This window comes from Typopeltis vanoorti, chromosome 20, assembly GCF_054136105.1.
Source record: "Typopeltis vanoorti isolate ZY-2024b chromosome 20, IOZ_Tvanoo_1.0, whole genome shotgun sequence".
Lineage (NCBI taxonomy): Eukaryota > Metazoa > Arthropoda > Arachnida > Uropygi > Thelyphonidae > Typopeltis > Typopeltis vanoorti.
The window spans coordinates 55,407,263-55,428,467 of NC_143568.1; the positions used below are offsets into that span (position 1 = coordinate 55,407,263).

At 34.1% G+C, this 21,205-nt stretch overlaps 1 protein-coding gene across 7 annotated transcripts in view; it reads right to left on the reverse strand.

The window, feature by feature from the left end:
* eIF2Bgamma (eukaryotic translation initiation factor 2B subunit gamma) overlaps positions 1 to 21,205 on the reverse strand; it is a 234,200-nt gene that overhangs the window by 95,902 nt on the left and 117,093 nt on the right. The gene's annotated exons all lie outside the window — the stretch shown is intronic.

Here is a 21,205-nt window from a genome sequence, read left to right on the forward strand (position 1 = left end):
CAGTATTGCCACCCGATAAAAAACGAATCACGGGAAATAACATCCACATCAAGTTGTTAATGGTGGGAAAATGATATATCGTAAGAATAGGCCTTAAGATGGGACCAACGTAAAATGAAGTAAATGGTAGGAAAACGTAAATTGCGGGAACGTAAAAATGAGGTTTTACTGTATATATGTCCAACAATGTGTTTGCCAACAATTTATTTGTCCAACAATTTGTTATTATATGATATATCGTTTCAGGATTACAACAATTAAATGTAGACCATTAGAACAATGAAGAGACAAAAAATTTATCACTATTGCATGGACAACTATTGCTTCAATATTGCTTCCAGGTGGAACAATATTGCATCGTGTATTTAAATTGGCAATAGAAATAGATACGTATTCAAATTGCTATTTAAAAAATGCAAAAGATAAACTTAACCAATATCAAGATTCTTATAACTTATAAGTAATATATAACTTTAAGCAATACAAGCGAAGGTAGCTCCCTGAGTGTCGAGTCTTCAAAATGCAAGTCATCAGAATTCAAGGAAAACTGGCCTACCAGCCCAGAACTCGGGATGTTGGGTGCCGTGGGGAGGGGGGGGGGAAGAGCTCCCCTTAGTATATATATATAATTACAATGAATTTCTTTAATCTTTCATTCAAAATGCATATTAAAAATTGTTCTGTTCTAAATAATTTTACAAAAATTGTATTTGTAAAAATAGCACTCTTTTTTGATGGTTTGCACAGCACTTACCATATCATCTGTGTTTAAAACCATAATGAACTAATTTTTTTGTATATAAATTTTAGAAATTACTATTTTTAGGTGTTTTTATATAACAAAACCTGTGGTGAATTTATCACTAAAAACACATGTAATAACCACAGCAATGACTATTTAATTCGTAAATATTTCATCCCAAGTATCTTGGGACATCATCAGTACAGTAGTTTAAACAATACTAGGAATAACATACAGTTAGGGCGCATGATTACAATGGAATCTCAATATGCATACAGTAACGTGCTATAGAAGTAAATTAAATATAACTGAAAAAAAAATAAAAAATAAAAATAAATATATATATATATATATATATATATATATAAAGATTATTTTACACAATTTTGTATGACAATTTCCCATACTTTAGGAATAGTAAGAACATCATTGCAGTTTAAATTTGGTCTGTGTAGTAGGGCTTCAGCACTTTCTTTATACAGAAACGTTCATATTTATATAAAGATCTGTGTAAAAGTTTCGACTTCTCCCAATGGATCCTATGGTTTGGATTTTCAACTCCGTGTTGGGAGATTTCCAGATTTTTTCGGTTTGAAAAGACGAATGTGGTCTTGATGTTCTGTGATGCGTTTCTGAACAGACCTACCTATCTGACCAAAGTAAGACAATTTGCAGGAGCATGGGATCTCATAAACGCCAGGTAACATCAGAGGTGAGAGTTTGTCCTTAGGAGAAGTTAACAAGTTATAGATTTGGTTGATAGGTTTGTAAGTGGTGGCAAAATTGTATTTCTTCATAATTTTTGAAAGATGTTCGGAGATACCTTTGACGTAAGGTATGGGAATCCTATGGACTTCTTCTTGTCTGGGTTGATGTGTGGGAAGGTGACTGATGATTTTTTGAGTTGTTTTAAGATTATATCCATTTAGTATAGCTGTATTTTTGATTATTTCTAGTTCTTGGTTTAGAGAATCTTCAGAGGAGCAGAATTTGGGTCATCTGGAAACTAGTGATTTAATGATGCCAAATTTCTGAGATGGATGATGAGCGGTAGAGTTGTGAATGTAGCGACCTGAAAATGTAGACTTGTGATAGACAGATGTGGCGATGGAACCATCTTCTTTTCTTTGAATGTGTAAATCCAGAAAGGAGATACCCTGTGAAAATTATTTTTCTAGCGTAAAGTTGATGCGAGGATGAAGAAGGTTTCTTTTATCTAGAACCGTTGTAATTCCTGTTTGGGATGATCCCAGACTGCAAATACGTTGTTGACATATCGGAACCAAATTTTAGTTTGGGTTCAAAAGTGAATATTTTTTCTTCAAGGTGTTCTAGAAACAGGTTTGCTAAGTTTGGTGATAAAGGAGATCCCATTGCTGTTCCTTCTTCTTGTTTGTAAGTTTGACCTTTCCAGGTGAAGTAACCGGATGTAATAACAAATTTGAATAATTCAACTATATCAGAAGGAAATTTTTGAGTTAATAATTCTACTGTTTCTTTGTGGGGAATGTTCATGAAGAGGGAGACAATGTCGAAGCTAATTAACAAATCAGTTTTTAACAATTGAATGTCTTTTATTTTTGCATGAAACTCTGTGGAATTTTTTATTGAAGAGACTGAGCAGCCTATATGAGGATGGAGAAGGTTAGATAAGAATCTTGATAACTTGTAAGTTGGACTGCTAATAGAATCTATGACTGGTCTGAGAGAAACATTAGTTTTATGAAGCTTAGGTAAGCCATAAATTCTGGGAGGTCTAGCATGATATGTCTTGATTTTTTTAATCGTTTCTTTATCTAAGGAGGAGGTTTCATCAAGCAACTTGTTTAATTTTCTGAGTTGACGTTTTGTGGGATCATAATCCAGTTTGATGTAAGTATTACGATCCCGGAATAATAAATTCATTTTTTGATCATATGAATTGGTATCAAGAACCACAGTGGTATTTCCTTTGTCAGCTCTGGTAATGATTATATTTTTATCCCGTTTTAAGGATGTAAGAGCTTTCAATTTTCTGATGGTGGGATATTTAAGTTCGAAGGTTTGGCATCGTAGGTTACTTTTGCTAACTCGAAACAAAGTCTGTTGGCTTCAATACTGGAAAGATGGCAGATGTTTCTCTCTATGTTATGTATGAAATCTAGATATGGGAAACATTTGGTTGAATTTGCAAATTTATGACCTCTTGCTAGAACATTTAATTCGTCTGTTGTTAGTGGACGGTTAGATAAACTGACTACTCATTTTTCCGTTAGTAATTCGTTAGTGATCTTTTTTGATCGATTCAGCAGATTAAGGTTATTATGAAGATTATTATTGCTTTTCTCAAAATCTTTTTTCCCCGAATTCTTTGAGACAATAATAATCAATTGTAGTAGATCGTGATTTAACGTATTTGATAAGTCTGTTTCTAGTTCCGTAATTTTTAAATTATTTGTTGCCAGTTCATGCTTAGAAACTCGTAACTGGTTGAGTAGTAAGGAATGGCTTGCTTTTTGATATATTTTATGGACACCTGGAGATTTGATGACATCTTTCAGTTTGGCAAAAGTTGGAATGAGATTATCACGTCTGCACTTTTTAAAAAAAGAGATTCTAGCACATAGCTTACCCTGTTTAAGTTGAAGTTTGTCTAGTAAAAAAGACTACTTTGACTACTGAAAGAAGTCATAAAATCTCCAGGTGCCCATAAAATATATCGCAAGCCTACAATTTCAGGTCGCTACATTCACAATTCTTCCACTCATCATCTATCTCAGAAATTGGGCATCATTAAATCAGAAGTTTCCATATGACACAAATTCTGCTCCTCTGAAGATTCTCTAAACCAAGATCTAGAAATAATCAAAAATACAGATATACTAAATGGATATAATCTTAAAACAACTCAAAAAATCATCAGTCACCTTCCCACACATCAACCCAGACAAGAAGAAGTCCATAGGATTCCCATACCTTCCGTCAAAGGTATCTCCGAACGTCTTTCAAAAATTATGAAGAAATACAATTTTGCCACTACTTACAAACCTATCAACCAAATCTATAACTTGTTACCTTCTCCTAAGGACAAACTCTCACCTCTGATGTTACTTGGCGTTTATGAGATCCCATGCTCCTGCAAATTGTCTTACTTTGATCAGACAGGTAGGTCTGTTCAGAAATGCATCTCGGAACAAAGACCACATTCGTTTTTTCAAACCGAAAAAATCTGGAAATCTCCCAACATGGAGTTGAAAATCCAAATCATAGGATCCATTGGGAGAAGTCGAAACTTTTACACAGATCTTTATATAAATATGAACGTTTTTATATAAAGAAAGTGCTGAAGCCCTACTACACAGACCAAATTTAAACTGCAACGATGTTTAAATTTGGATACTATTCTTAAAGTATGGGAAATTGTCATATTTTGTGTAAAATAATTGTGTAAAATAATCTTTATATATACATTTTTTTTTTCAGTTATATTTAATTTACTTCTATAGCACGTTACTGCACGCATATTGAGATTCCATTGTAATCATGCGCCCTAACTGTATGTTATTCCTAGTATTGTTTAAACTACTGTACTGATGATGTCCCAAGATACTTGGGATGAAATATTAAGAATTAAATAATCATTACTGTGGTTATTATGTGTGTTTTTAGTGATGATATTTTTAGGTGTATTTCACAAAATACAAAAGAACCTATTGGATTCTTTTTTACGTCCATACACAACTCACTCCAGAATTTAGAATACTCATAAAAAATTTTCAATCATTCCAATTAAAATTTGACCAAATGCAACAAGGCAAAATGTCATACTGCAGCACCACCATTCTAGTTCGATGAAATTTAAAGAATCTGAGATTTAGGATATATACTAGACAGTTCATTTTTGATTAGATTTTTTTTTTTTTTTTGATAGTGATGATATTAATTTTGTTATCTGGTTGAAATTTGGTATTTAGGATCTCCAGTTAAGGAATTAATGTACAGTGTGCTTACATAAAACTATGCAAAAAGACATTTCAGTATGGAATATGTCCAAACTGAACTGCACTGCAGCTCTCACAAGAGTTCTTGTGGCAAACTGGCCCACTCCTCTCCTCCTTCAGAGCAAGTATAAGGTCTTGTCTATTTTCAGGAAGGGAATTTCAAGCAGCAATGTGTCTCCCTATTGTATCCTTGGGGAGCATGTTGGACACTCGATTTGATTAAGTATCTCCACTGCTTGTGTACAATGCAGTATGACATTGTCATCCATAAAAATGAATTCTTTGCCTAGAACACCACAGAACAATTGAATAGCTTGGTGCATCCTTTAAGCATAATGCCTCCACACACACACCACAATACCAGCACGGCCGTATCTATCCCTTTTAAGAACATTCTTGGAATGGTAAACAGTACCACTTTCATGCCAGATTAAGTGTCGTCTAGAATCGGAGGAAAGGTTAAAATGACTCTTCTGTAAAGAACACATTAGCCCATTGGTGTCTTGTCCAATTTTATGGATACAACACCACTGAAAATGCAAAAGGACACACACTACAGGCCTTCAGGCATATAGGCCTACTTGTCGCAGATGTCTTGTACAGTTTGCCCAGATATCCATGTATCTGTGCTTGAACGGATCTGACTTGTAAGCTGACTACCATGGTGCATCAATTACATTTTGTTATTATAACTAAAAATCTGACTTCATGCTCTGTGATAGAGTGAGGATGACTTGTTAGCAGGCATCTGGAACAGATTCCATTGGTTTGAAATGCTGCACAGAGCCTAGATACAACAATATGTAAGATTCCAAACTCTCTGGTAATATCAGTAATTATGCAGCTTTCTTCAAGCTTTCCAATAATTCTTTCCCATGTGAAATCATCTAGATGATGTGTTTGAGGCATTACAAGACATCTAAGTTTGCAACTTTATTCCTTCCGAAAAAAGAGCTTCCTTCAAACACAATTTGCTTAATGCAGCCCTTTTTCTTTTTATCCTGTTGAGGGCTACCATGTGACCCCTTTGCATGTGATTCAAAAATCTAAATGCGTACCCAATTTCTACTTGAAATCATCAGTTATAGAAATTGCTACAAGCTGATTTGTCTGAATTTGCAGTCATAATCTTAAGAAATGGTGTTTGTCCTTAGGTTTTGGACAAAAGTGTATGTATGCGTATCACACATTTTAAATTATAAGTTTTAAAAGAGGTATACTGTGAGTAGACATATCGATACAAAATTAATAATGGAAAAAACTCACGTACAAAGATTATTTAATAGTATAATTTTTGCCTGTGTGTCACAGGCATCTTCAGTACATATTAAGCTCAAATTAAACAATAACTGACAATTCCAAAAAGCACCACCTAAGTAGCTAGTGTAAGATAACTGAAAAAAAAAAAAAAAAAAAAAAAAAAAAAAAAAAAAAAAATCAATACAATAAAAAGTTAGGAAAGATTAGCTGATTTGTAAAGTACTATCTTCCATAAAGGGGACAGACATAAGCCATCGGATCAGATCTGTTTAGTTAGGAAAATGAAGCAGAGTTTCACGTTTCTTTATAAAGGCGTTCCATGAGGAACCGACTTTTGTGAAGAACTCTTGTCTTTCTCCAATGAAGTTTACCCTAGAAGTAGAATCAAATAAGCAGTTAGCCTTTTTAGATCTTCTAATTCTTCACCAACCAGATGGTAACCTACATTTCTCAGTTTATAGAAAGAAGACTCATACAGGCCATTATATCCATGTGGAATCTCATCACCATCCCAGTCAAAAGGCAGGAACTATTAAAACACTGGTTCATCGGGCCCACTCCTTTTGTTCTTCAGACTATCTTTTACAGAAAGAACTACAATATATAACTTCTTCCTTTCTATCTAATGGTTATAAGAATTGCTTCATTAAAAGAACTTTGAGTAGTTTTAATATGTCTTCCTCTTCAAACACAGAAGAAATAACACGCATTTCTATCCCTTATGTACAAGGCATCAGTGAACATATAGCAAAAGTTTTAAAACCACTGAATATTTTTGTTGCCTTTCAAACATTTAGAAAAATCTCCACCTTTCTCACTTCTCCTAAGGACAAGCTTCCACATCTTAATCATCAAGGTGTCTACCAGATTCCGTGCTCTTGTGGATTATCTTATTTCGGACAAACGGGAAGATCTGCCTCTATTCGGCTAGAAGAATACCAATCTTATATTGAATACCTTAAACCTGAAAAGTCTGGACTTGCAGAACATGCCATCTTCACTAGACATAGAGTTCAATGGAGAAAGACAAGAGTTCTTCACAAAAGTCAGTTCCTCATGGAACCGACTTTTGTTCTAACGCCTTTATAAAGAAACATGTGAAACTCTGCTTCATTCTCCTAACTTAAACAGATCCGACGGCTTATGTCTGTCCCCTTTATGGGAGATAGTACTTTACAAATCAGCTAATCTTTCCTAACTTTTTATTGTATTGATTTTTTTTTTTTTAAGGAAATTTATTGACCTTTTAAGTTATCTTACACCAGCTACTTAGGTGGCGCTTTTTGGAATTGTCAGTTATTGTTTAATTTGAGCTTAATATGTACTGAAGATACCTGTGACACACAGGCGAAAATTATACTATTAAATAATCTTTGTACGTGAGTTTTTTCCATTATTAATTTTGTATCCATTTTAAATTATGCATTATTGATAACTGTAGCAAATGCCAAAAAACACAAATTTAAGAATAGCTAAGATACTGAATGCTCACATTCAAACTACAACTGGTAAGTTGTAGTTTAAAGAAGACTACAAACTACAACTGGTAACTGTAGTTGTAGTTCAAAAGTGTAATTATACACCTTGTGTATATTTACACTTTTTTTTTTTTTTTGGTAATTATGTATTATGTAGTTTTATTTATTATTACATTGTTATCATTACTGTGTGTGTGTATATGTGTTATAATTTAAATAAAGCATAAAACATTTTGGGATAATTTTTCATAAAAATTATATTTTTAAACAATTATTGTAATTGCTATTACAAGTTTGCTATTCTTTGAATAGCAAACTTTTCACAAAGATCATAGTTCTCAAAAATCAACTCGAAACAATTTCAAACTATATTGTATTTAAACAGTTATCATAGCCTGTCAGCCCTAATGCTCATCTGGCATAATGTGTACAGCACAGGATAAGTAGTTCCTCTGTTAAAGCAATATTAGACAATACAAAACTAGGTCTATAATATATATTGAAAAAAACAGCTGTAGGTTCAACTGCTGTAATAGTGAATGGAGTCATTCAATAATATAATGAAGCCAGCACACACAATTTTAGGCAATGGGAGTCAGGAGGGACCCCAATGACAGTGCAATTTATTTATTTATACATATTATATATTTATTATATATTTATACTCTCTATATAAATAAATCTGCATGACCAGTAACCTTAAATAAATGAAAAATGTCAGAGAAAAGTGTGGCATAATAAGACAAAGAGTATCTTTTAGTGGTGTGTCATTAAAAAGGAATGTAATGTTAAAGCTCAATTCCTGTGTGATTTTAAAAAATATATATATATTTAATAAAACAGAGGATAAGTGCTTTACTATTCACCGAGCCTATCCTAGGGAGAAAGAAGGAGATATTGCTATTAAGAATTTGAGAAACCTATATCCAAAGAAGTTTTGCGTAGTGGATTCCAACTTCTTACAGATTTCCTTTGCCAAGATGCAATTATTTCCAGTAGTTCAAATACTTTCTTTCAAGAGTAAGTGGTATAGCCTATTTGATGAATTATGACTACAGCATTCCCTTATCTTGTTTAGTTACAATAATCTCTTTTGCTGTTGTATAAATTTTTAAGCGGTGCAGTTTCACTTATAAGAGGTAGTACCATTTAATTAATTTTTTTTTTTCACTTGGTTATACTAGAAATTAAAGATTCCAAGAAATCATATTCTTGGTTTAATCCTTTATCCAAGTGTAAGCAAACATGTTTGTGTGTGAAGTATTTTCATGACTGAGCTACTTGTAAACAGAAGCTAATGACTTCACACCAATTGCGTTAGTATCCCATAAGCAAAGTACACACCCTTTCAGATGTGTATAATGTAGCATATTATGGGAAGGGAAAACTTCAACATCTATCTCTAATCCAGAGTATTTTATTAATAAGTTGTAACACCTTTTGACTACTTGTATATGGGAAGTATATGACTTCTGCATTACTTCAACCTTGATCTCTCTTCTGGATCTGGCTCCCACTGATGAGACCTCAATAAAAGTCAAACCCAGCCTAGGTGGTGGCCCTTCCCATAATGGATAGCATTATATATGTTCGTAAGAATATGTGTCTTACATTATGGGAAACTAAGGCAACTAATGTGAAGTCATTAGCCTCTGTATACAAGTAGCCCAGTCATAAGTTACTTCACGTGCAAACTTTGTTTGCTTATACTTGGATACCAGATGAAACCAAGAATATAATTTCTTGACATCTTTAATTTATAGTATAACAGAGTGAAAAAATTTTTAAAACCACATAGATGATGAATAAAGGTGGAGATGTGCATTCTTCTTTTTTTACACCTGATTTGACATCAAACCATCTTAAAGTTTCTCCTTCAATTCTAACTGCTGACTTACAACTTAAATATAGACTATGTACTGCTCTGTATAATGTTCCATGTAGTATTTTAAAAAGCTTTTTTTTTCTGGAAAAGGTATATTTTTTCATATACCTTTTCCAGGTCTACAAAACTTAAGTACATATCCTTGTCATATTCCCATGATTTCTCAACTATTTCTTGCAAAGTGAAAATTTGATCTTTAGAATCTCTATTTGGTCTGAATCCAGTTTGTTCTTCACCAAGCTTACGAAGGTAGTTTGAAAACTTCTCAGCCTAACAATGAAAAAACGAATTTATAATTTCACAATTATTTTTATTTTTCAACATAATCTCCCTTAAGACTAATACATTTATTCCAGCAATGCTCCTGCACCATTATCCTCTCCCTGTAGCGGTTCTCAGTAAGATCTGCAAAACACTCCTCTACAGCTGCAATCACCTCTTGATTTGAAGAAAAACCCTGACCTGCGAGGAAAATTTTTAGTTTAGGGAAGAGATAGAAGTCAGAGGGAGCCAAATCTGGGGAACAGGGTAGATGTTCCAACAATTCATAGTGCAGATCCCTTAATTTTCCCATTGCCAAATCACTTTTAGTTTACAGAACTAAAAGTGAACTGCTGTGTTTATTTACAAATGCCAGGAATATCAGAAATAAGGGAGATGAAATGGTTTTATTGATTGAGTTTATTCGCCCCAAAATCATTGGAATAACCGAAACGTGGTTGAATGAAGATGATATCCAAATGGAAATAGAAATCTAAGGGTACAGTGTTTTTCACTAGGATAGAAAGGACAAGGAAGAGGGAGCGGAGTGCTGCTGATGATAACAGGGGAATTATGTCCACATAAGGTAGACATGAAAGATGGAAGTAGTGGCAATGGTTATGAAGCAGTGTGGTGTGAGGTGGAGGTTGACAGGAAGACATATTTAGTTGGATATTGCTATAGGCCAGGGAACAAAGAAATTAACGAAGAAACATATAAAGTGCTTGGATTAGTAAACAAAGGAAGGGTGATTATTATGGGCAATTTTAATTATGATGGTATAGATTGGAATGAAGAGTAGCATTTTGGAATAAGAAAATTGAATTTGAGTCCTTGAGAGACAACTATAATAGGAAGCATGTAAAGGAGGGCATGCAATAATCGAGAGTTTTAGATCTGATCATTTCATCAAAAGATGTAATTGTGAGTGGGATTTTGCACTTTCTTCCATTGAGTGAGAGTGATCATGAAGAGATCACCTGGGTTGTGGCTAGCCATATGCAGACTTCTGTGAGGAAAGGATATATGTGGAAGTATAAGTCTGGTGATTATGACAAGCTTAGGAAACAGCTTGGAGAATATTATTATAGCATGGAATGAGGAATTGGTGGTAAGGAAATAAATGGTGCTTGGGAACTAACAAAGAAACACATAGCAGCATCAGTGTATGAATGTATCCCAAAAGTCAAAAGGCTGAATAAGGTAGGTGTAAAATGGATGAATGAGGCGATGAAATCATGAAAGGAATGCACTTTGGAAGCAGCACAAGATGAATATCGGTAATAATCAGTTACATGAAGGGCATAAAGAACAAGTCAGGTGAGTGACTCAGTAAGGATAACAAAAGTGCAGTATGAGCAGAAATTAGCAAATCAGGCTAAGAAAAACCCTACAGAAATTTTTAGATATGTGGCAAGTAGAAGAAAGAATGATTATGGTAAGATGATGTTAATGAATGAAAACTGTAGAATAGTAACTGCTGCAGAAGACAATGCTGATGTATTCAGTGATCAATTTATAAGTGTTTCATCCTCATCAGGATGGACTCATGAGAAACTGAAGTGTAGAAGACATAGGAAAGGATGGCTTAATTGCGAGTATGCAGGATGTATTCGAGGAAATAAACAACCTTGATGTCAAAATAAACAACCTTGAGGTTTGATGACATATTGCGATGTGCCTTAAGGGAATGTTCCAGGGAATTGGCAGTAGCACTGGCATGCATGTTTAATATAACAGCAGTGGTTCAAAGAGAGTGGAAAGAAGGTAAAATTGTTCCACTGCATAAAGGTGGTGATAAGGCTGTGGCTACAAATTATAGGCAAATCTACATATCTGGAGTTATGGTAAATGTACTAGTGAGATTGGTGAGAAGTAGGATACAGAAATGGCTTAATAACAGCTGTATTCTCTGTAGTGTTAAAGAGTTGTTTTTCGATATATTTTATGCTTAATTAGTTGTCTTACTTATTTTTTTAAGTCTATTCTTTCTTACCTAAAACCTTATACAATCAAAATCCTACCGGCTGCTCTATTGTAATATATTTACCTTACGTTATTCATTCTTTCTTCTCTTACTTTAATCTTATTCTTATATCTAGGATTGTTTCCTCTTCGGATACTGGCGAATTTATATTTTGCTGTGCCAGTCAGTATCCTATAGTAGAAAAGATCCTTACTCAGGGAGACAATACTAGATTCTTAGCTTTCTTACAAAATATCTTATTTAAACTGCCGTATAGATTCAGATTATTGCAGTCGTGACCTAAATCTATAATTATACTTTCTAAATCCTTCCAGCCCAAAATAGGTTCTATTTTTATAAGTGGTAAGTTGGAATCGTAATCAGGCATGACTCAGGTTCAAGTAAATATGACATGTTTATTGGAATATCTAAAACACAATACAAAATTCATATTCATACACTCAGTTATGCTCAATACTAAATAAAACTCGAATTAAGAAGTTAGCACTTTCTAAATTAATTAAATCTTATAAAGCATGCTACACACAGTAACTGCATATTGGGGTAGATAGCAAATGATATGAAGTTAAGCTAAATACCCTTCAGTAGTATTACTCGCCAGAGAAAACTAACAAACATTCTAATGTTACTGAGATACTAAATTCTACTATTCTTATAGCATCAAGTTAATCCTATCACATACAAAATTACAAAAGATCTTTTCCAAACAATTCTTCTTACTCTCAAAGGAGGTTAACTTTCTAAATAGAGACTGTCCACAGAGTTCTTTAGAAATACAGATCTTAATTTCACATTCATAAACAATCTTCTCTCTTCTAATGAACTTTCACACAAAATTAGAGTAATTGCACCTTACCAAGCTTTTTCCGCATCGTTCTGCACCACGTGTATGTCTGGATACTTCTCATCTATTGGCTGTCCATACGCCAACGTAGGGGTTACGCAATTTTCATTATTTCTGCCGAAAATGGACTCAATCTCTGCATTTTAGGAACATTTCGATGGGACTTTTCAGCGATGCCTTGATTCTGCTAGGACTGGAAATTTTACCTTCAGCTTTGCATAGAATCCTACTTCATTTTAAGAATGCTTGCTGTCCGACATCTTATCACAGACTTCACTCCCCCTTTACACGAAACTACCCGCTAACTTCCGAACCACTAAAACAGGAAAACGTTACGACCAGAGAGAGTCCTACGATACGGGCTCAATCCCTTATATTCTTTTATAGAGCGCCCTCTTTTCTCAGTCCCCTTTTTGTACCCTTATCTTTTCACCCCCTTTGGGTTCATCCTTCGCTTTTACGACGCTGTTATACTCAGATTCACAGAATACATGGCAACGTAATTTTCCGAGTAAGCTATAGCCGCTAGCATTATGCTGTACACATGTAGCTTTATGCCTACCAGGAATTATTACTTAGCAACTTTTTAGATGACTCACAGTAAATTTTACATAGCTTAAGTGAGGCTTAAAATTTAAATCAGATTATCTCTCTTTTTAGACATACTTTAAAATGAAATCTTAATATAATCACTACAGCTTAAATATAAGGTACTTAAAATAAAGAATACAAATTTTACATAAAGTGAAGAAGTTTCACTTTTAATTACAACTGATGTGCAGGTATTTCTCTTTGCCAGCAAGTTTTATATGTTAGGTTCTAAATGAACGATTTCTTTCCAAGATTCCTTCATTTAGGATCTAACAGTAGTTATATCAGCATGGGTTTTTTAAAGAGAGAGATCATGTTTTACTAACTTATGTACTGTAACAAGATTTTGTGAAGTGAAGGCTTTTGATAGACTGCCACAAGACAAGTTGTTAAATAAATTGAAATGGATGGGACTGAATAACAGATTTCTGAGTTGAATCTGTGACTGTCCATCAGATAGGTATCAGAAAGTTTTACGCGGGGGGGGGGGTGCAGTATCATGAAAGAGAAAGGTCACTAGTGGTGTGCCACAGGGGTCAGTTTTGGGACCTTTACTCAATTTGTATATTAATGATATTGGGATGAGTTTAGCTGGTGATATGCAGCTGTTTGCAGATGATGCAAAACTAGGGAGAGCAATGCACAGTCAGGCTGATAGATTGGATAGATTGCATGAATGGGTAGGTAAGTGCAACTTTCAGTTCAATGTTGCCAAGGATTTGAAATTTGATAAGCAAAAATGGGATGCAAAGTATGCACTTGGTGGGGAAACTTTAAAGGAGGTAGAGGAGATGAGAGATTGGGGAGTGGTGGTCGACAAGGACCTAAAATTCAGGGGCCACACTACACAAGTTTTGAAGTCACATCGGATAATGGCAGTGATGCAGAGGACTCTGATGTGCAAAGACAGAGGTTATGATGCCATAGTGTAAGTCCTTGAACAGGCCTCATATGGATTATTGTGCACAGATTTGGTCACCATGTTTTCATGGTGAAGAGAATATGCTGGAAGAGCCTGGAGAAGATTCACAAAAGTGGTCAGTGGTCTTTAGAATGTAGAGTATGAGGACAGATTGAGAGAATGTATATTGCAAAGCCTCATGAATAAGGGGGGGGGATGAGAAATATAAGTTAGTCAGGGGGATTGTTAACAGGTTGACATGGAGGAGATTTTTCATAGAATGGGGGGGGGGAGTAGAACAAGAGAACTCTGATTCATATGTATCAAGTAATGAAAAAGTTGATAACTTTCCTTCTTCAAAAAAAGCAAGGTTGTTGGAAATTCACAATGAAAAAGAAAGAAAAATAGTAGTAAATAAATTATGGTATTGTTTTGATGACATGACTTCTTCTACTGCTGAATCGCTATCGTGTTAAAAGTAGAATTAGATGCAGAAACATATTAATGATGCGAGGATTACATATTTCAATAAACCACTAGTAAAGAGAGCTGATGATCCATTAGTGTAGTGACAAGAATGGCAAATCACATTACCCATTTTGAATGAAATATCAAGAAAATTTCTTTTGGCACAGCTTATACATCAAATCAGAAGCTGGAAATGTTTATTAAGAAACTATAAGGAGGTTTAATCTTCCAAAAACCTACGAAAAAATTGCTTTTCTTACATCAAAATTCATTGTAACTCCAATATTATCATTAAATCCATAATTATTCTGTATTTAACAATTTAAAATCAAATTTCCATTATTATTTTTATTTTGTGACTTAAGGAAATAAGAGCAATGTTTTCATCATTTTTGTACTGTAATCGTTCTGTTAATAAATGTTCCTTGTAAAATTAAATGACTGTTTTATATATATTAAGGAAGGTAAAATTTTATTTTTGCATTTGTATGTGGCTATGTTATTAGGCAAGTTATTATCATGCATAGTTTTTAATATTTTTTCAATCTTATAAATTGAAAAAATATTTAAATCAATTTTTAACAGAAAAATGTGTCTCCTCACGCAAAAAAGACATGTTACAAAGTCAAGTGAGCCACATACAAAACAATAAACAATACCCAAAATTTAAATCGGAATTTTTTAAATTTAATTCAGTATGCTCTAACTGAACTGTGCTTTGGCTGAATTGCGAAGATTATTCGGTATTCTACTATTTGGACAAATCATGTTTCACAGTATCAATAATAAAATCTGTTGTTAACAGAGCCCTCTCTAACAGCTGAACTCTCCTTTTGTCATACCTCAGTGTGCAATGGCTAGAATGCAAAATAATAATAATAATAATAAAATAATAATTTTTTCTTTTTTAATTAAAAAAAATAATGAAATAGCTGTCCCTCCTCACCTTGCATCCCTCTCAACATTCAAATTATAGTAACTGTTAGTATTACCTATGGTGTTTACTTCAAACCTTATATGAATACATTTTTAGAGTTAGCAAAACAGGTGTTTGATGATGCCTGGTAAAAAATGTATTAATGAATATATATATATATATATATATTTTTTTTTTTTTTTATTTTTTTTTTTTTTCCCCAATAAACACAAGAAATGTTAATAACTTTATTTATAAATAAATCAGCTTGAAACAAACACGCCATTATCAGTATAGGAAGAATTATAGAAGGTAGAGAATGCAATGAATTATTTTAAACAATATTGGCTGCATGTACATATGATGTGAGTACATCAAGATATGATTATAATATTTCAAAAAATACAAAAGCTAGTGATCATCAAGGAGAAACAGACTTTCTCATACTAAGGCATGAGCACTTTCCTTAAATAAACATTGGTATTTAGAGTGACATCAATGAAGTAATCAGGTTAGTGACTATACATTGTCACTTACCATGTTATGCTAAGTCAAACTTCTCAGAGTTATTATGAGCAACATCAGACTGATACGTCTGTATTCTGTTTCCCACACAACAACCAGTTTGTCCAAAATAAAGATTATGAAGATATGGAACCTGATAAATGTTTGGAAGCATAAGAGGAGACCATTTGGCCAAAGAGCAAGATAGCCAAATGAGAATATACTGATTGGATATTTCTTTAAGATGCTTGAAACAGCTTCAGAGATGCTGGAGATAAAAGGAATGCCAATCTTTCTTTAGCACACAACCAGCAATGGCAGGCTGAGTGTTTGGTGTACCTGCTTTCCAACCAACAGGTTGCTGGTTCGAATCCCACTATGGGCATGGATGTTTGTGATTGTCGTTAGGTGGAAGATGAATCTTATTGCCTGGTGCAAACAGAGATGGATTACAGTCAGGAATATTGCTGTTATGGGATGCAGCAAGGAGTGACGAACTGGATGCATTAAATTCACCATAAACCCCTCATTAAGGGACTCCATCCATCCTAAAGAGATGGATGAGATCAATATATATATAAAAAGTGACAAAAAAATCCTTAACTCACCCATGGTACAAATGTATTACATCATCATCAACAGCCATAGGTCCAGTGCCCGTAGGTGTCCGATGCCATCTTGACATGATTCCTCCACTGCATTCTATTCTGTGCAAGATGACTTAATCCATGCATAGAGCCTCCGCATTTGACAATGTCATCACCTCATTCTCTGTTTGGTCTTCCTTTTGTTCTTTCCTTCAATCATCCCAAACAGCAGCATTTTTATTTTCCTCTCATCGTTCATTCTACATATATGGCCAAAGAGACGCAGTTTCCTTTTGATTATTTTCTGGATCAGATTTTCTTTTAGTTGTATTCGTTCGTAGATTTCCTCATTCTTCACTTTCTGGATCCAGCTTATTCTCAAGATCTTTCTATAGCACTTCCTCTCAAATGCTAATATCCTCCTTTCAGATTCTCTCAGGAATACCAAGGCTCACATCTACAGAGCATGCTGCTGAAGATACAGGTTTCTACAATGTGCAGTTTAGTTTGCATCTTTATAGCTTGGCTCTTCCATATTTTGTCTATGGCTTTTAAAATAGTTGTTGCTCTGGATATTCTAATTTTTATCTCTTTTTTTGGGGTCAAAGTCATGCGTCATGTGGCATCCAAGATATGTGAAGTGTTCCACATTTTCCAGTTGAAATCTGTCTATCGTAACTCTGTTCAGTAACCCCTGTTGTCCAAATATCACTGTTTTAGTATTTTCAAAGTTGACATTTAGTCCATATCTTTTTCCTTCTGTGTATAGTGTTTGCAATGTCTGTTTCAGCCTTGCTGCATCTTCTTCAATCAGAACAATGTCATCTGCAAAGCAGAGGTAGTTTATTCTCATGTCATTTATTGAAATTCCTCCACCTTCTTCTTTAATCTTATTGAGTGTTCTTCCCAGATACGTGATGAAGATGATTAGTGATATTGAGTCCCCTTGTCTTGTGCCTTGACTAGTGGCAAACCAATCTCCAGTCTTACCTGCTATCCTAATTTTTGTTTGTGCTTGGCTGTTTATATCTTTCAGCAGGCAGATCAATTTATTGTCCACATCATAGGATTCCAAGACAGCCCATATTATATTTTGGTCAATATTATCAAATGCTTTTTGGAAGTCCACGAAACAGCAGTATATCTTTTTTTTCTTTCTTCGAGCTTTCTCTGCTATTAGTCTTAGTGCAAGTATCTGTTGCACTATACTTCGATCTTTTCGAAATCCAGCTTGATCATCAGGAAAATATGCCTCCATATGACTCTTTAGGCGTTCTGTTAGTATTTTCATCTGCACTTTGCCAAGATGACTCATAAATGCAATAGTTCTGTAATTGGTGCATTCTAAAGCACTGCCTTTCTTATGAAGAACAACCACAACCGATTTTTTCCACTCTTCAGGGGCATACCCTGATCTCCATATTTCATTAATAGCTTATGCATTTCTTTTACAACTGATTCTCCCCAATATTTTAGCATCTCACCTATTATGTTGTCATCTCCAGGACTCTTGTTGTTCTTGAGATGTTTTATAGCCTTATTCACTTCCTCTTCCAAGATGTCATTTTCAAAGATCTCTGCTGGTGGAGAGATTGCTTTTAGTTCTTTGATTACTTCTGTTGCAGTATTATTTAGTTGATTTTTATATAGTTTGCTGCAAGATCTTGTCCATCTGTGTATGATTTCTGTCTTGGCCATCAATACTTTACCATCTTCATCTTTGACTGCTACCGATCTTGTTTGCCACTTCCTATTGACATTTCTTATAAGTTTGTAGACCTCTCTAGTTTTGTGCTCTCCAAGTACTGTTCAATGTCTTTGTGCTGGTCCTCCAACCATTTGGCTTTATCAGATCTTGCTGCTTACCGTACTTCATTGCATTTTTGACAGTATAACTCATCTCCTGCCTCTGAATTATCTCTTTTAAGTTTCAGTTCTCTTTTCTCTTGTACCAATTTTAGGGTTTCCTGAGTTATCCATTTCTTGTTGATCTTTTCTCTTTCAGGAATTACTTCCTCTACTGCTTTTTTTAGCACTGCAGTAGTCGTTCTGCTCTTGTATTTATATTTTGTTTTTCGCTTGGGGACTTAAGCTTAGTTTCCAATATGTTCTGATACGCTGTTCTTAGCCTGTCTTCATTTAGTTTTGAGATGTCTCTAGCTTTTTGAAACTTTCCTTTGTACTTCTGTTTCAGTTTTAGTCTTATATTTGCAATCATTAAACTGTGGTCCGAATCAATATCAGCTCCTTAGAATGATCTGCACTGTTGAGCTGAGGTTCTCCATTTCTGGTCTATTAATATCAGGTCGATTATATTCCTGTGTTTGCCATCAAAGGAGTGGCATGTCCATTTATGACAATCTTTTTGTTGGAATTTGGTATTGCAAATCATCAGGTTGTTATCCGTGGCAAATTCCAGAAGTATCTCTCCACGTTCATTTCTTTCTCTATATCCAAATTTTCCCATAACCTTTTCCCATCCTGTGTTATTTTTGCTAATCTTTGCATTCCAGTCTTCTCCAATGATGAGTATATCCTGCTTTGGCACCTCATCAATTTCTATTTGTAGATCCCTGTAAAATCTCTGAATGTTTTCATCTGCACTCTCTGTGGTGAGGGCATATATTTGAATGGTTGTGATATTAAATGGTTGGGCACTGAATCTTGCAATCATTATTCTTTCACTAACTGGTTTGTATCCAATCATTGCCTGACAGGCCTTGTTACAGGTTGTATTACAGGTTGAGTAATAACCTCTTGTGGGAGGTAAATAAAATATATATATATATATATAAAAGCAAGCCGCGAAGCATAATTTTGCTATAAAAAGCTAGTGAATAAAAATCAGTTGCTAAACAAGTCAACTGCTTCTCTTTTAGATTATTTTTCTTGAACATAGTTTTATATTTACCTAAACGTTCACTACAATGCTCCATTATAAGCTACATCTTGAAAAAAAATTTCATTCCTTATTCACAAAGCAGCGACCAGTGCAACTCGCACCTGATACAAAATGGGTATTAAACACATCTCAACACCTAATAACAGGCGAAAAAATTTTAGTTCTTTCAAACGAATATGATTTTGAAATTAGTTCTAAAAATTTCCTTTCCTGGATTTTCCTCATAATGTAGAAGTAACCTACATAGTCTTTCAAGCAATGATGGCAACAACTTAGGAATCACATATACTCTACTCGAGACAAAACGTCTGCCCTTCAACATTTCATTCTCTGAAATTAAAGCTTTACAATCCTTACAAAGGAACAGTGACTGATAGAAAATAACAATTCTTCTAAGATATAGTTCTAAATATCAAGAAATGAGTCATAATCCTAATAACAGTCAAATCAACAAACTGAACTCTTTACTAGAGGAAGTTACAAGTCTAGATATATATACTTCAGACATATACTATGTCTAGAAAAATTAAAATTGCATTTTTGCTCAGACTCCACATTTTTAAGGATTACCTAAGATCCATAAAGATGTCATTTCCCACTGTCAACCACACAGATTCCTTATCTTATATGCAAATTTTTAACCAAACTATTAAGTCCACATCTGGAAATTCTCATTCAAACAAGAATCTCTTCAAACAAATAGAAGGAATTCTGATGAAAGTCCACTTTTTCCTGAATTCACTAACTTCTTCATGGAGCATTTTGAGGATATATATTTGCAATCTCGCCTCATCCCACAGATACACTCCATGTATTGCTAGAAAAAAATAAGTGGTCAACATCCTTTAAAAAAAAAAAGCACAATGAAGTTGACAAGGAAGGTAAAACTGTCCTTTTTTTTGGGGAACAATTTTGTTTTTCTGCTATCTTTTTTGTTAATTATAACTTCTGTATACTTTAAATCAACCTTCAGTGGCTGTTACACACTACATACTTCAGCCCAAATGCTTGACATTATTTATAGCATTATTTGTTCTTAAACCCTCACAACCTCCAGCTGGAAAGTCAGTGTATAAAGATAAATATCAGAAGGGTATGGTCACAATATAGAAGAAAAAGATCAAAAGGTAACAAAATGTCTGCAGGCTTAAAAAATCTTAAGAATGGAGGACAGACTACAGTAAAAGGAATTATAGAAGAATAAGGAAGTCATATGGAAAATGAAGATAAAGATATCTAGATGTCGGAAATAATTACTTTGGAAGACTGCTAAATGAATAAGAAGTGACAGAACAGTGGTAGAAAATATTCAAGAGGAATGCAATCAGGAATACATATCAATACATGAGGTAGAAAAAGCTATCAAAAACCTGAAATGTGGAAACACAGGCTGGAATAGGTGATATTTGACAAGAAATGCTCAAACATATAGTGGCTACGTCACATAATTCAAAAGGTCTGGTCAGAAAGTCAATTTCAAATAATAAGAGTGCAGCTCTCTTAGTTGCTATCTATAAAAAAAGGGAATAAAACTGAATGTGAGAATTACAGAGGAATTTCTTCACTAAGTATTCCAGGTAAGATTTAAACAAGTATACTTGAGAAGAGACAAAGAAAATAGGTGGAAGAAAAACTTGAAGAATGACAGGACAAACAGAGGTTGTCACAATCAGATTTTCAGTTTATGAGAGACAGCCAAGAAATCATGGAAATATAACACAGATCTCTAATTTAGGAGAGTGGCATTAAATCTGATATGAGAATTGGACATATAGAATTTAGCCTTTTGATTTATGCAGAAGATGAAGTTCACCTAAGCAAATCCAGTGCAAATCTCAAAGATTCTTTAACTAAATTCACTAATAGCTATAAGAAATTTGCCATGATAATTTGAAATAA